At 35.0% G+C, this 12490-nt stretch overlaps 1 long non-coding RNA gene across 1 annotated transcript in view; it reads right to left on the bottom strand.

Annotated features, from left to right (window-relative positions):
* LOC119232142 (uncharacterized) overlaps positions 1–10944 on the bottom strand; it is a 90469-nt gene extending 79525 nt beyond the window's left edge. The window contains exon 1 of the long non-coding RNA XR_005122017.2: positions 10866–10944. This is a non-coding gene — a long non-coding RNA (uncharacterized LOC119232142). The remainder of the gene's footprint in view (positions 1–10865) is intronic.
* Positions 10945–12490: the final 1546 nt, after the last annotated feature.

The raw sequence follows: 12490 nt of genomic DNA on the forward strand, positions 1-12490 counted from the left end.
GTCAGTCAGTCCGAGCAACACAGTGTCCCAACGCATACGACAAATTAGAAAACAGACAGTAGGGAGTAGAAGAACCACACGCAACCTAAAAACTCCTCAGGAAAGAAGCACACCACAAAAAGAAAACCACTCCCCAGATTGCAACGACAGCAACTTGGAAGAACTTCTGAGCCTTCCAGAAAGAGAATTTAAAATTGCCATGATTAAAAAAGTGATAGATCAGAAGAAGGAAATTGAGTCCCTAAAGAGGGAAGTAAGAGAAATGCAGGAGATCAAAGAATTAATGGAGGAACTAAAGAACTCTGGGAAAAGCAATGAAAGCAGAATAGATGAAATGGAAGAACGAATAAGTAATCTTGAAGACACAGAAATAAAAAGAACCAAAACAGAAAAGGAAAGAGAAGTACGAAGGAAAAAGAATGAAGAAAGACTTCGGGAACTATCTGACTCCATGAGGAAAGGAAATATAAGAGTTATAGGAATTCCAGAAGGAGAGGAGAGAGATGTAGGAACAGAGAAAATATTCATGGATATAATTGAAGAGAACTTCCCAAATGAGAAGAAGGAGCTGAAAATTGATATACAAGAAGCAAGAAGAACACCAAACTTCCACGACGAAAGGAAAAACACAGCAAGACACATAATAGTAAAGCTCCCAAGAATCCAGGACAAGGAAAAAATAATGAAGCTGACAAGAGGGAAGAAACAGATAACATTCAAAGGAAAACCAATCAGGCTGACATCAGACTTCTCTGAAGAAACACTACGGGCAAGGAGAGAGTGGAGGGACATAGTCAACAGACTCCAAGAAAACAGATGCCAACCAAGAATACTCTATCCCGCAAAGCTCTCTTTCCTCCATGAAGAAAGAATATGGACCTTCCCAGACAAAGAGAAACTCCGGAATTTCATTGCGACTAAACCCCCACTCCAAAAAATACTACAAGGAATCCTAAAGCCAGAACCTCAGAGGGACGAATAACAACGAAAGAAGACCAAAAAAAAAAAAAAGTTATTAAAAGAATAAATAAATAAAATCAAAGGAAAGACAAACATAATGGCAAATACAGATGCTAACATATCAATATTAACTCTAAATGTAAATGGACTAAACTCTTCAATAAAAAGACACAGAGTTGCAGCCTGGATTAAGAAACAAAACCCAACCTTTTGCTGTCTCCAGGAAACACATTTAGCTACAAAAGATAAAAATAGGCTCAAAGTCAAAGGATGGAAAACAATCCTACAAGCAAATGGGCCAAAAAAGAAAGCAGGAACAGCTATACTTATATCAGATAAAACAGACTTCAAACTCAAAAAGATAAAAAGAGACCCCAATGGTCACTACATTATGATTAAGGGGACAATACTTCAAGAAGAAATAACACTCATTAACATATACTCACCAAACGAAAGAGCACCAAAATATATCAGACAACTGTTGTCCTCTCTGAAAACAGACATCAGAGAAAACACATATGTAGTGGGAGACTTCAACACACCACTATCAACAATGGATAGATCAACAAGACAAAAAATAAGTAAAGAAACTAAAGCTCTAAATAAGGACCTAGAGCATTTGGGCTTAACAGACATCTATAGAACACTAAACCCAAAAAAAACGGAGTACACATTTTTCTCAAGCGCACACGGATCGTTCTCCAGGATCGATCACATACTGGGGCACAAGACAAACATCAACAGATACACCAAGATTGAAATCATACCAACCATCTTTTCTGACCACGAAGGCATCAAACTAGAAATAAATCATAAAAAGAAGGCAAGGAACTATCCTACCTCATGGAGATTAAAAGCCACACTACTGGAAGACCACTGGACTAACGAGGAGATCAAAGAAGAAATTAAAAAATTCTTTGAATTGAATGACAAGGAGGACACCAATATCCTAAATGTATGGGATGCAGCAAAAGCAGTAATAAGAGGAAAATATATAGCAATAGAAGCTCACATCAAAAAAAAGAAAGAACTCAAAGAAACAACCTAATCTCGAAGCTCAAAGATCTAGAAAAGAACAACAAAAAACCCCCAGAACCAGTAGAAGAAAAGAAATAATAAAAACCAAAGCAGAAATAAATGAAATTGAAACTAAAAAAACAATCCAAAAGATCAATGAAACCAAGAGCTGGTTCTTTGAAAAAATAAATAAAATAGACAAACCCCTAGCCAGGCTCACAAAGGAAAAAAGGGAGAAAGCACAAATACACAGAATCATAAATGAAAGAGGAGAAATCACAACGGACACAGCAGAAATCAAAAGAATAATCAGTAACTACTATGAACAGTTATATGGAAACAAGTTTAACAATCTAGAGGAGATGGACAAATTCCTACAACTCTACAATCACCCAAAGCTAGATAAAGAAGAAATAGAACACCTAAACAGACCAATTACAATTAGCGAAATTGAAATGGTAATAAAAAACCTCCCCAAAAACAAAAGCCCAGGACCTGATGGATTTACAAATGAATTCTACCAAACATTCAGAGACGAATTAGTGCCTATCCTTCACAAACTCTTCCAAAAAATTGAGAAGGAAGGGACAATACCAAACACGTTTTATGAAGCCAACATTACACTAATACCAAAACCGAACAAGGACAACACAAAAAAGGAAAACTACAGGCCAATCTCCCTAATGAACACTGATGCAAAAATCCTCAATAAAATTTTAGCTATCAGAATCCAACAATGTATCCATAAGATAATTCACCACGACCAAGTTGGATTCATTCCAGGGGCACAAGGATGGTTTAACATCCGAAAATCAATCAACGTTATCCAACACATCAACAAAAAGAAATATAAAAACCATATGATAATATCAATAGATGCTGAGAAAGCTTTCGACAAAGTGCAACACCCATTCATGATAAAAGCCCTTGAAATTCTTGGGATACAAGGAACATACCTCAACATCATAAAGGCCATCTATGACAAGCCAACAGCCAGTATCATTCTCAATGGTGAAAAGCTGAAAGCAATTCCATTAAGATCTGGAACAAGACAAGGATGTCCACTCTCACCATTGCTTTTCAATATAATACTGGAAGTCCTAGCCAGGGCAATAAGACAAGAGAAAGACATCCAAGGAATCCAAATAGGAAAAGAAGAAGTCAAACTATCACTATTTGCAGACGATATGATATTATACATAGAGAACCCCAAAAACTCCACAGAAAAGCTAATTCAACTCATCAATCAGTTCAGTAAAGTGGCAGGATACAAAATCAACACGCAAAAGTCAGTAGCCTTCCTATACACAAACAATAAATCTGAAGAAGAAGAAATCAAAAAGACCATCCCTTTTGTTATTGAAACAAAAAAAATCAAATATTTGGGAATAAATCTAACAAAAGAGGTAAAGGACCTATACAAAGAAAACTATAAAACACTGTTAAAAGAAATAGAAGAAGACACAAAGAAATGGAGAGACATCCCCTGCTCATGGATTGGAAGAATAAACATTATTAAAATGGCCATCCTACCAAAAGCAATATACAGATTCAATGCTATTCCAATCAAAATTTCAATGTCATTCTTCAAAGAAATAGAACAATTATTGATGAAATTCATATGGAATCACCAAAAACCCGAATAGCCAAAGCTCTCCTGAAAAAAAAAGAAGGGAATGGAGGCATCAGACTCCCAGACTTCAAACTATACTACAAAGCCATAATCATCAAAACTGCATGGTATTGGAACAAGAACAGACATACAGACCAATGGAATCGAATAGAAAATCCAGAAATAAACCCACAGATTTATGGTCAACTAATCTTTGACAAAGGAGCAAAGAATATGCATTGGAGCAAAGAAAGTTTGTTCAATAAATGGTGCTGGGAAAACTGGGTCGCTACATGCAAAAGAATGAAGCTTGACCACCACCTCACACCATACACAAAAATCAACTCAAAATGGATTAAAGAACTAGACATAAGACCTGAAACCATAAAATATATAGAAGGAAATATAGGCGAAACACTACGTGATTTGCACATCAAAGACATCTTTACAGACACATCACCCAAAGCAGTGATAGTGAAGGCAAAGATAAACAGCTGGGACTACATCAAATTAAAGAGCTTTTGCACAGCAAAAGAGACAATAACAAAAACAAAGAGAAACCCCACCAACTGGGAGAACATTTTTGCACCCAACACTAATGATAAAGGACTGATCACAAAAATCTGCAAAGAGCTGATGAGACTCAACAACAACAAAGAAAATAATCCAGTCAAAAAATGGGCAGAAGAGCTTAAAAGAAACTTCTCTGAAGAGGAAATGCAAATGGCCAACAGGCATATGAAAAAATGTTCAACATCACTTGTCATCAGGGAAATGCAAATCAAAACTACCATGAGATACCATCTTACATCAGTGAGAATGGCACATATTAAAAAAACTAGCAACAACAAATGTTGGCGAGGGTGTGGAGAAAAAGGAACTCTTCTGCACTGTTGGTGGGAGTGCAAACTGGTCCAACCACTGTGGAAAGCTGTATGGAGATTTCTGGACCTACTAAACATAGAGCTTCCATATGATCCAGCAATTCCACTCCTAGGTATTTACCCAAAGGACACAGAAACATCAATTCCAAAGAACACCTGCACCCCTATGTTTATAGCAGCACTGTTTACAATAGCTAAGCTTTGGAAACAACCCAAATGCCCAAAAATAGATGACTGGATCAAGAAGATGTGGTACATATATACCATGGAATATTACTCAGCATTCAAAAAAGATAAACACATGCAATTTGCAGCAACATGGATGGCGCTGGAAGGGATCATGCTCAGCGAAATAAGCCAAAAAGAAAAAGAAAAATACCGGATGGTCTCACTCATAGCAGGAATCTAGAAAACTTAAATAAGGGACCAGGAAAATGAATAACTATAAGAAAGTGAAAATCAAAATCAACAAAAAACTATGAACCAGAGACACTTTTAGGGGGGCGGGGGTGGGAGGGGAGGGATTGGGGTCAGAATGGGGGGGCTGCAATTGTATGGGGAATATAACAATAAAATTTATTAAAAAAAAAAAAAATAGCTCTCTGTTTAATATCGCTGGCAAAAAATTTCAGAAAAATGGTAATAATATTTGTGATGGAAGACATCTTTATTTTGTGTTTACTTGGTAAAATTATTGATTGTGTTTACCAACTGGATATGTCACTAACTTTGACATTAAAAGTCACATACATTTTCCAAATATAGATATATTCATATGTATATCTATAATTTTAAGGTTTTTTTATGTAGTATTTGTCTCTCAGACAGTTGATAATGCAACCACAATTTTCTAGACTTAACATGGAACATTGAGGACATGTGAGTTGACAAAATATGGGAATCTTGGAAAGTGATTAGATATTATTTAACATTGCCAAAAAATATAATTTCAATGAAGGGTCAATACATGTATGATATTTAAAAAATATACAATTATACTATGGGAGGAAGGCTGAGTCCTTAAAAATTAAATTTCTATAAATAATCACATATTTTGTTGAGAAAATTCCAGTATGTCTATACAAGAGGATCAGTTAGCTCTTCAAAGGATACATGTCACAACAAAGGAAATGTAATAATTAGATGGTGGCATAATACTTATAAATCTATATACAGAAAAAATAAGGGAAAGTTCAGCTTTCTCACAGTAGATGAGAAAATGTTTATAAATGAAAAATTGATCAGAACTATTTATTTTTAAATTCTCTTCCTTTTTTAAATTCTCTATCAGAAAAAAAAATCAATCTAAAATGAGTGGAACAAAGTTGACTGTAAAAACAAAAATATACTTGAAAAAAATGGTAAAGAATGTCTTGCTATTTTAAATTTACCCACTCATTTACCCTTCAAAATATACATCATTTTTGTTTTCTGAGCACTGTTATAGACCATAGAATGAATATAAGTCAGAATGGATTCTGATATCAAGGAACTTATCAGTTATGAACAATATATTCTATTCCTAGATAACTGTAACGTGATAAAAAGTGACCAGTTCTCTAAGAGAGGAATTTGAAAGTCATGGAAATGCAGAAGATGATTATTTTCTGTTTGGAAATAAGCAACGGTTTTATAAATGGAACAATGAATAGTGAATGAAAGAATCAGAATTCAAAACAATATCTACAAATTACACTGATGTGCTGAGACTATGCGATCATAAATTTTCGGTGCTGGATTAAATAATACAAACAATTAAATAAAAATTAAAGAATTCTTTTAATGCAATATAGTTTCCAGATTTTAGGCTACTGAAAACTCAACATTAGTACTAACTAATGTATGATATGACTGCCAAAATAGAATGGGAGAAAATAAGGAAGGAATGAACTAACAAAGGAATAGGAAAAACAAAGGGGGGCCTCCCTGGTGGCACAGGCTGTTGAGCACTGCACTGTGAGGCTGTCCGCAGTTTCTGCAGTGTGGGTTCGATCCTGGCTTGAGAGAATCCCACGTGGCACAGCAGTGCCACTCTGACTCACCCGCTGCTCCCCTCAGCAGTGTATTTCATCAGTCTGTCTATTCTGTTCCCTGCCCTATCTCTGGTGAATCCTCTGACCCTCCAGCGCATCTGGCCTGTACCCCGGTTCTTGCATAAATAAATAAATCTTTTTAAAAAAAGGAACAAAAGAATGAAGTGTATGCAAGAACTCAGGCTCTACTACTAGATATATAACCTTCGGAAAAAAGGGCTTATTCTTTTAAGCTATGCACTTGTCTGCCTAGTGGAATCTAGAATCATGATTTTGGAGTGGTGGGGACCACCATATCTTAAAATTAGTATTTGCACATGTGTATATTTAGAAAGTTGTGCCCAGAATGAAGAGATATCTAGAAACCATTTCATTTAAGAATAATAACTAAAATGGGTTCATTTTCATCTGGGATAATAGTATTTTAGAATGAAAAGGTAGCAGTATTTAAATATCAGAAAGAGCATCATAAGAAAGGTTTTTCTTTTTTTTATAGGTTCAGCAGGAAAAAATAAAGGTCAAATTTCAGGGTGCATATTTCAAACTTATATAAATGTTTTCAAAAATATATTGGCTACCATGTGGAAAAATGAGTGGGTTTATGCTGATAATAACCATATAAAATGTATTTGTTCTTTTCTTTGTTTTTGTTGAGTCTCATCAGCTCTTTGTAGATTTTTGTGATCAGTCCTTCATCATTAGCGTTGAGTGCAAAAATTTTCTCCTGGTTGGTGGGGTTTCTCTTTGTTTTGGTTATTGTCTCTTTTGCTGTGCAGAAGCTCTTTAATTTGATGTAGATAGAGCTCCCATATGATCCAGCAATTCTACTCCTAGGTATTTACCCAAAGGACACAGAAACATCAATGTTTATAGCTATGTTTATAGCAGCACTATTTACAATAGCTAAGCTTTGGAAACAACCCAAATGCCCAAAAATAGATGACTGGATCAAGAAGATGTGGTACATATACACCACGGAATATTACTCAGCATTCAAAAAAGATAAACACATGCAATTTGCAGCAACATGGATGGAGCTGGAAGGGATCATGCTCAGCGAAATAAGCCAGAAAGAATATTTCCAGGAGACAGGGGCCAATAATGAGAAGAGGAAGAGCTATTTGTAATGTGTCATTCTAGGACTGTTAGAAAATAAGGGGAAAATAAGTGTAGATTTGAAGAGTGATTAATAATGAGACACTTTATTAAAATGTGGGTGGAATGCAGGGAAGTCACCAGGGCAGTAAATTAGGAGTAGGGGCACTTTTTACCATTTTAAATTCACAAAACAATGAGGGAGCAAGATAACAGGGACCTGCAAGAGAGAATTGTGTGGCCATGTGAATACAGGATGAAATCTGAGATGCTTAGTTCATGTATGCAGCCTGGGATGGGGAATGGGGTGGGCATTATAGATACTTTGACATCAGGCTCCTCCTTTATATTGTCCAGGAGCAAAGAAAAAAAATGTCTGCTGGAGGCACAGAACAAAGTGGAGAATAGTGAAGGGTAGTAGTGAATATAAGAAGAGACAACTAGAGATATCCAATGAGGTGGAACCTTACCTCTATACTGAAGGTAAGGTTCCTACAGTGCTGGCTGGAGCCAGTTTGCCTCTTCTGAGACCATACAGCTAAGGATGTCTTTGCATCTGACATTTATTACCCTGGAAATATCAAGGTAGACTAAGATTTGCTCTCACTTTCCTGTGGTAGAGGGTAGTATATAAGGGCACACCTAGCTGAGAAGTAAATTTTGTCCAGAGGACACAGAGATTTACTGGGAATGAATTACATGATACAGTTCTAAGTGATGGAATATTTTATTTACAGATGTACCTACTGCCAGCCTTGTAACTCTTGTACTAGAGCCATTGGATGTGAATCCTGCAGAACTATACACTCCTTGAGAACAAAGTAATTGAGTTGGGGACTAACTAGTTCAATGATTAAATAGAAGTACTTAGAATAAAAACAAATTATTTCTAGTAATTTCTCATTTTGAGAATGCCTATCACTGGAATAGGTTTCAGAGATAGGATGACATAAACTCCAATAATCCATTTAACTCTGAAAAAGACTTCTACTTGCTTCCCATCTAAGAGTCTCTCTGGTCTCTGAAATCAGTCAAATGGAAAGCAAAAGTGAGTGGATTTTTTTTTTTGAGGGGGGATGTTAAACTTGCACACTCCAAAGCTAACTACTTATCAGCAGGTGTGAGGAATACAGATAAAATTCTTTACATCCCAAGTCTTACCTCTCATTAGTCCCCAGACACAGTGACCCAATCTATTCTTTGCCTTCAGAAGCTTCTCAGAGCTTGTATATTAATATCACAGATTTGTCAATATCCTTCCTAAGACATCACTAAGGTTTCTTTGGGAGAGGGACGAGGCTGTACCTCAATCTATTTCTCTATCTTGTTGGGATATCTGGGTCTTCTTTTCCTTACTATTTTCTACTGATGTTAATTCAGTTTTGGTGGGTAATTTCATTTTGTTTCTAAGTGAATTCCACTGTCAATATGATAATTATTGGCAAAAGGAGAGAACAATTATTGATACTCAATAATTGATGGCTCCACTTGACAAGCCACAATTTGAGTGTTCTTTTGCATGTTTTTTTTCTTCAACTCTAGAGGAAAATCCAAGGAAATCATGGGGTCACCAGGACACTATTATCCAGATTCTCTACCATCTTAGTCTTTTTATATTGCAATTTTTCCAGTATTACCACATAGAGATAATGCAATCCAAGTTGTATTACTTCACCCCAAACTATCTAATATTTTGCAAAATATTTCAAACATTTGAAAGAATATTTGGAAAATATCAACATTTTGAAAGCATATTGTTTCTTATGAGTGGTATTGATTTATTGCCCAAAATGTAACAAGAAACAGACATCATATCATCTGAAATGACACTTTAGTAAACAGAAAAATAAAAATGGACTTACTCAGTCTTCAAGTTTTAGGCAAATCATCAAGATAACTATCACAAATATTTTTCCCTTTCCCAAAAATAACAACAAAAATCTACCTTGTGCTGACAGCAAATATCAAGCTCTGTGAGAAAAGATTAACCAAGCATTTTCAAACAGTCATTGTTAAGGTGCTACGCGGAATTAAGACCACATACAATTCTAATAGTGTCTATTAATTTCCTAAGGCCTATTAAGTCTTGCAGACCAGGAAGAGCAGTACTATGCTAGCTAGCCACGTTTAATAGGCTACACGTCTGGCTCTTTTACAACTACAGTCTCTTACAGAATGCTTTGTTTCAACTTAAAGAATTGAAGCAAGAATAACTCCTTTTTTCCTCCCCAGTTGAGTTTTGGCAAATGTATTTTAAGTTACTTGCACACTAGGGAGCATAACACTAATGAAAGCATATGAAAAGTAATGTACCTAAGAAAAAGGTAAATGGTAATAACCGGTGCACAACTTTTTATGACTTGGGCCTTTAAAATGAAAAGCACTTTCTATAACAATAAATGTTCTGTGTTACATAATGTTGCAATAACACACTAAATAACTGAACAATAGTTGTAATTTTTCCTCACTGAAACAAAACGTGTTCAGAATCAAAAAATTAAATTTCCTTTTCCCCTCTACTGTTTTGATTATGTATGCACTAAGCATTGACAGGCCCTCCCTTTAAACCATTACTGTCAAACTCCAAAAATAAATAGTTGAGGCACTCTTGAGTCATAAACTATTGTTGGACATGTTTTGTCTGGTTACTAGTTTTAGATGAGAATTTTATACATATGTGACTATAGCCACTGGTTAGAGAGAGGAATGCCCCTATAGACTCATGTTTACTTCTGTTTGGGAAGTGGATGATGTTCTATATACCCATATATCTATATATCTATATAAAACTCTCATGATTCATGCAAAAGAGACTGCAGTTGGATTAGGTGGTATTGAGATCTCTAATCCCTAATCTGTCAGGTATGATGCTGTGAATCATCCTATAACTCTTTCATTCTGCTACTAGAAATAAAATTTCTAGGAAACACACTACGTTATCAAACCTCTTAGGTTATTCAAAAGGGCACTGGAAATTCCTTCAATGCAACCATCACAAGTTAAATGATGAGTGTGGTCTCTCCACATGACAGCTTATTTCTTACAAAGCAATCATTTTCTTCACTATTATATGATCTTCAAAAAAAATTTGGTGTATGAGAAAACACACTTTGCAAATTCTGTAGTATGAGAGAGCATTGGTCACTGACTGTCTTTGTCAGCATTCTTCACATACCCAAATAAACATATAATTTAGCAAAATAGCATTGTACTTTATAAAACACATTAAGGGATAGCAATCTATCACTTGTAGATCAGTCCTACCTGTCTATAGTGAAATCCTGCAGTCATTGTTTCTTAATGTAGTCTGAGGTCATAACTATAAAAGATGCCTAGGGTCCAAGAAAATTGTCCTGAAGTCAGGAGAAAATAGCAGTGATTGAATCATCTGTTCTTTATCTCTAGAGAAAAGTATCATTTTATACCAAACAACAGTATTTTTAATAAATGTAGTTCTATAGTCATATTGCAATTTACATACTCCATATCTTAGAAGCATTACAAAAAAGTCTAGCAAACTTCTACTCTTAAAAAAACCTTCTACTCTTACAACCAGTTTGTCAAATATTTTTAAGTAAGGGTTACAAAGAAATACTACCCAAATTATATAGTAAACTAGGAACAAATGAACAAAATGTTAATACATGTACATTATATATAAAATCAGGGATATAAAATATGAGTAAGTAAAATTCACATCCTTTTCAATATATTGAATAAGAGAGTATCAATAAAAATGATAAAGCAGGACCATCACAAGTGGTACTCTTAACCTCATATTCACAGCAGCCAATCCCAATAAAACATCTTTCCTTCTAGTCCAGACAGAACTCTCAATCCATATATCTCAATATGGTACTCCAATCAGCTATTTTTAACCAGTTTGTGTGATTATTCAAGAGGAAGTATTTTTGCCATATCTGTTCTGTGGTTAAAACTTTCCTTGAAATTTTTGGACCAGTTAGAGAAGATTCAATCCTTCATGACTCTGCTTAATAAAGTTGCTTTGATCATATTCTGCTTCTGAATAAATTATTTGTATTTTAATAATTTTAACTCTGTGATGTATTAGACTATGATATCACAGAATATGTGCTATGAGGGCAGTTTTTTGGTGTTAGAGGAAGAGAAGACATATAATTTTGCTATCTGTATTGCAAATTTTTTGAAATATAAAATTCATAATGATTTACAAAGAGATAATATTATAGTCTTGGGTCTCCCTAGTGGCACAAGGGGTTAAATCTCAGCACTATCAAGCTATGAGCAGCCATTTTAGCATGAGTTATATCCCAGGCCAGGGAGCTACCCACATGGTACAGCAGACCTCTGCCACTGCTCCCCTCAACAGTGTATTTCAGTAGATCTGCCTGTTCTGCTCCCCTCTCTGCCTCTGGTGAATCCTCTCACCCTCTGCACCTTCTGGACTATACCCCCTTTTTAGTATGCATAAATAAATAAAAATAAATCTTAAAAAAAGAATATTATAGCTTTAATCATGAACTTCTTAAGGAGTAGCCACAAGCTTTAGGGGCTTTTAAGAACTTGATAATAACTTATTTTCAGTAAATAAGTTACAGTGTGCATTCAAAACATACATTGGTATCATGACATTTTACTGCTTAAGTTTGTAAAATATGCATTTTTTATTATTGAGTTATATAATATTCTGTAGGCCTAAAGATTGTGGTTCAAAAGTAATTCATTGAATCGAAACTTAAATTCTATAATCATTTTTATTGTCGTGAAATTATTACTTCAATATCAAGATAATTTTTAGTTATTAATCTTTTAAAAATATAGTTAAACATATCAATTCATGTGTCTAGCAAATCCTTTGGAATACATATGTCAAATATTGGAGCAACATGGTATAAAGAATCCTTTGG

The sequence above is a fragment of the Talpa occidentalis genome, unplaced genomic scaffold, assembly GCF_014898055.3.
Source record: "Talpa occidentalis isolate TD23 unplaced genomic scaffold, MPIMG_talOcc4v2.1 talOcc4.7, whole genome shotgun sequence".
In the NCBI taxonomy this organism is placed as follows: Eukaryota; Metazoa; Chordata; class Mammalia; order Eulipotyphla; family Talpidae; genus Talpa; species Talpa occidentalis.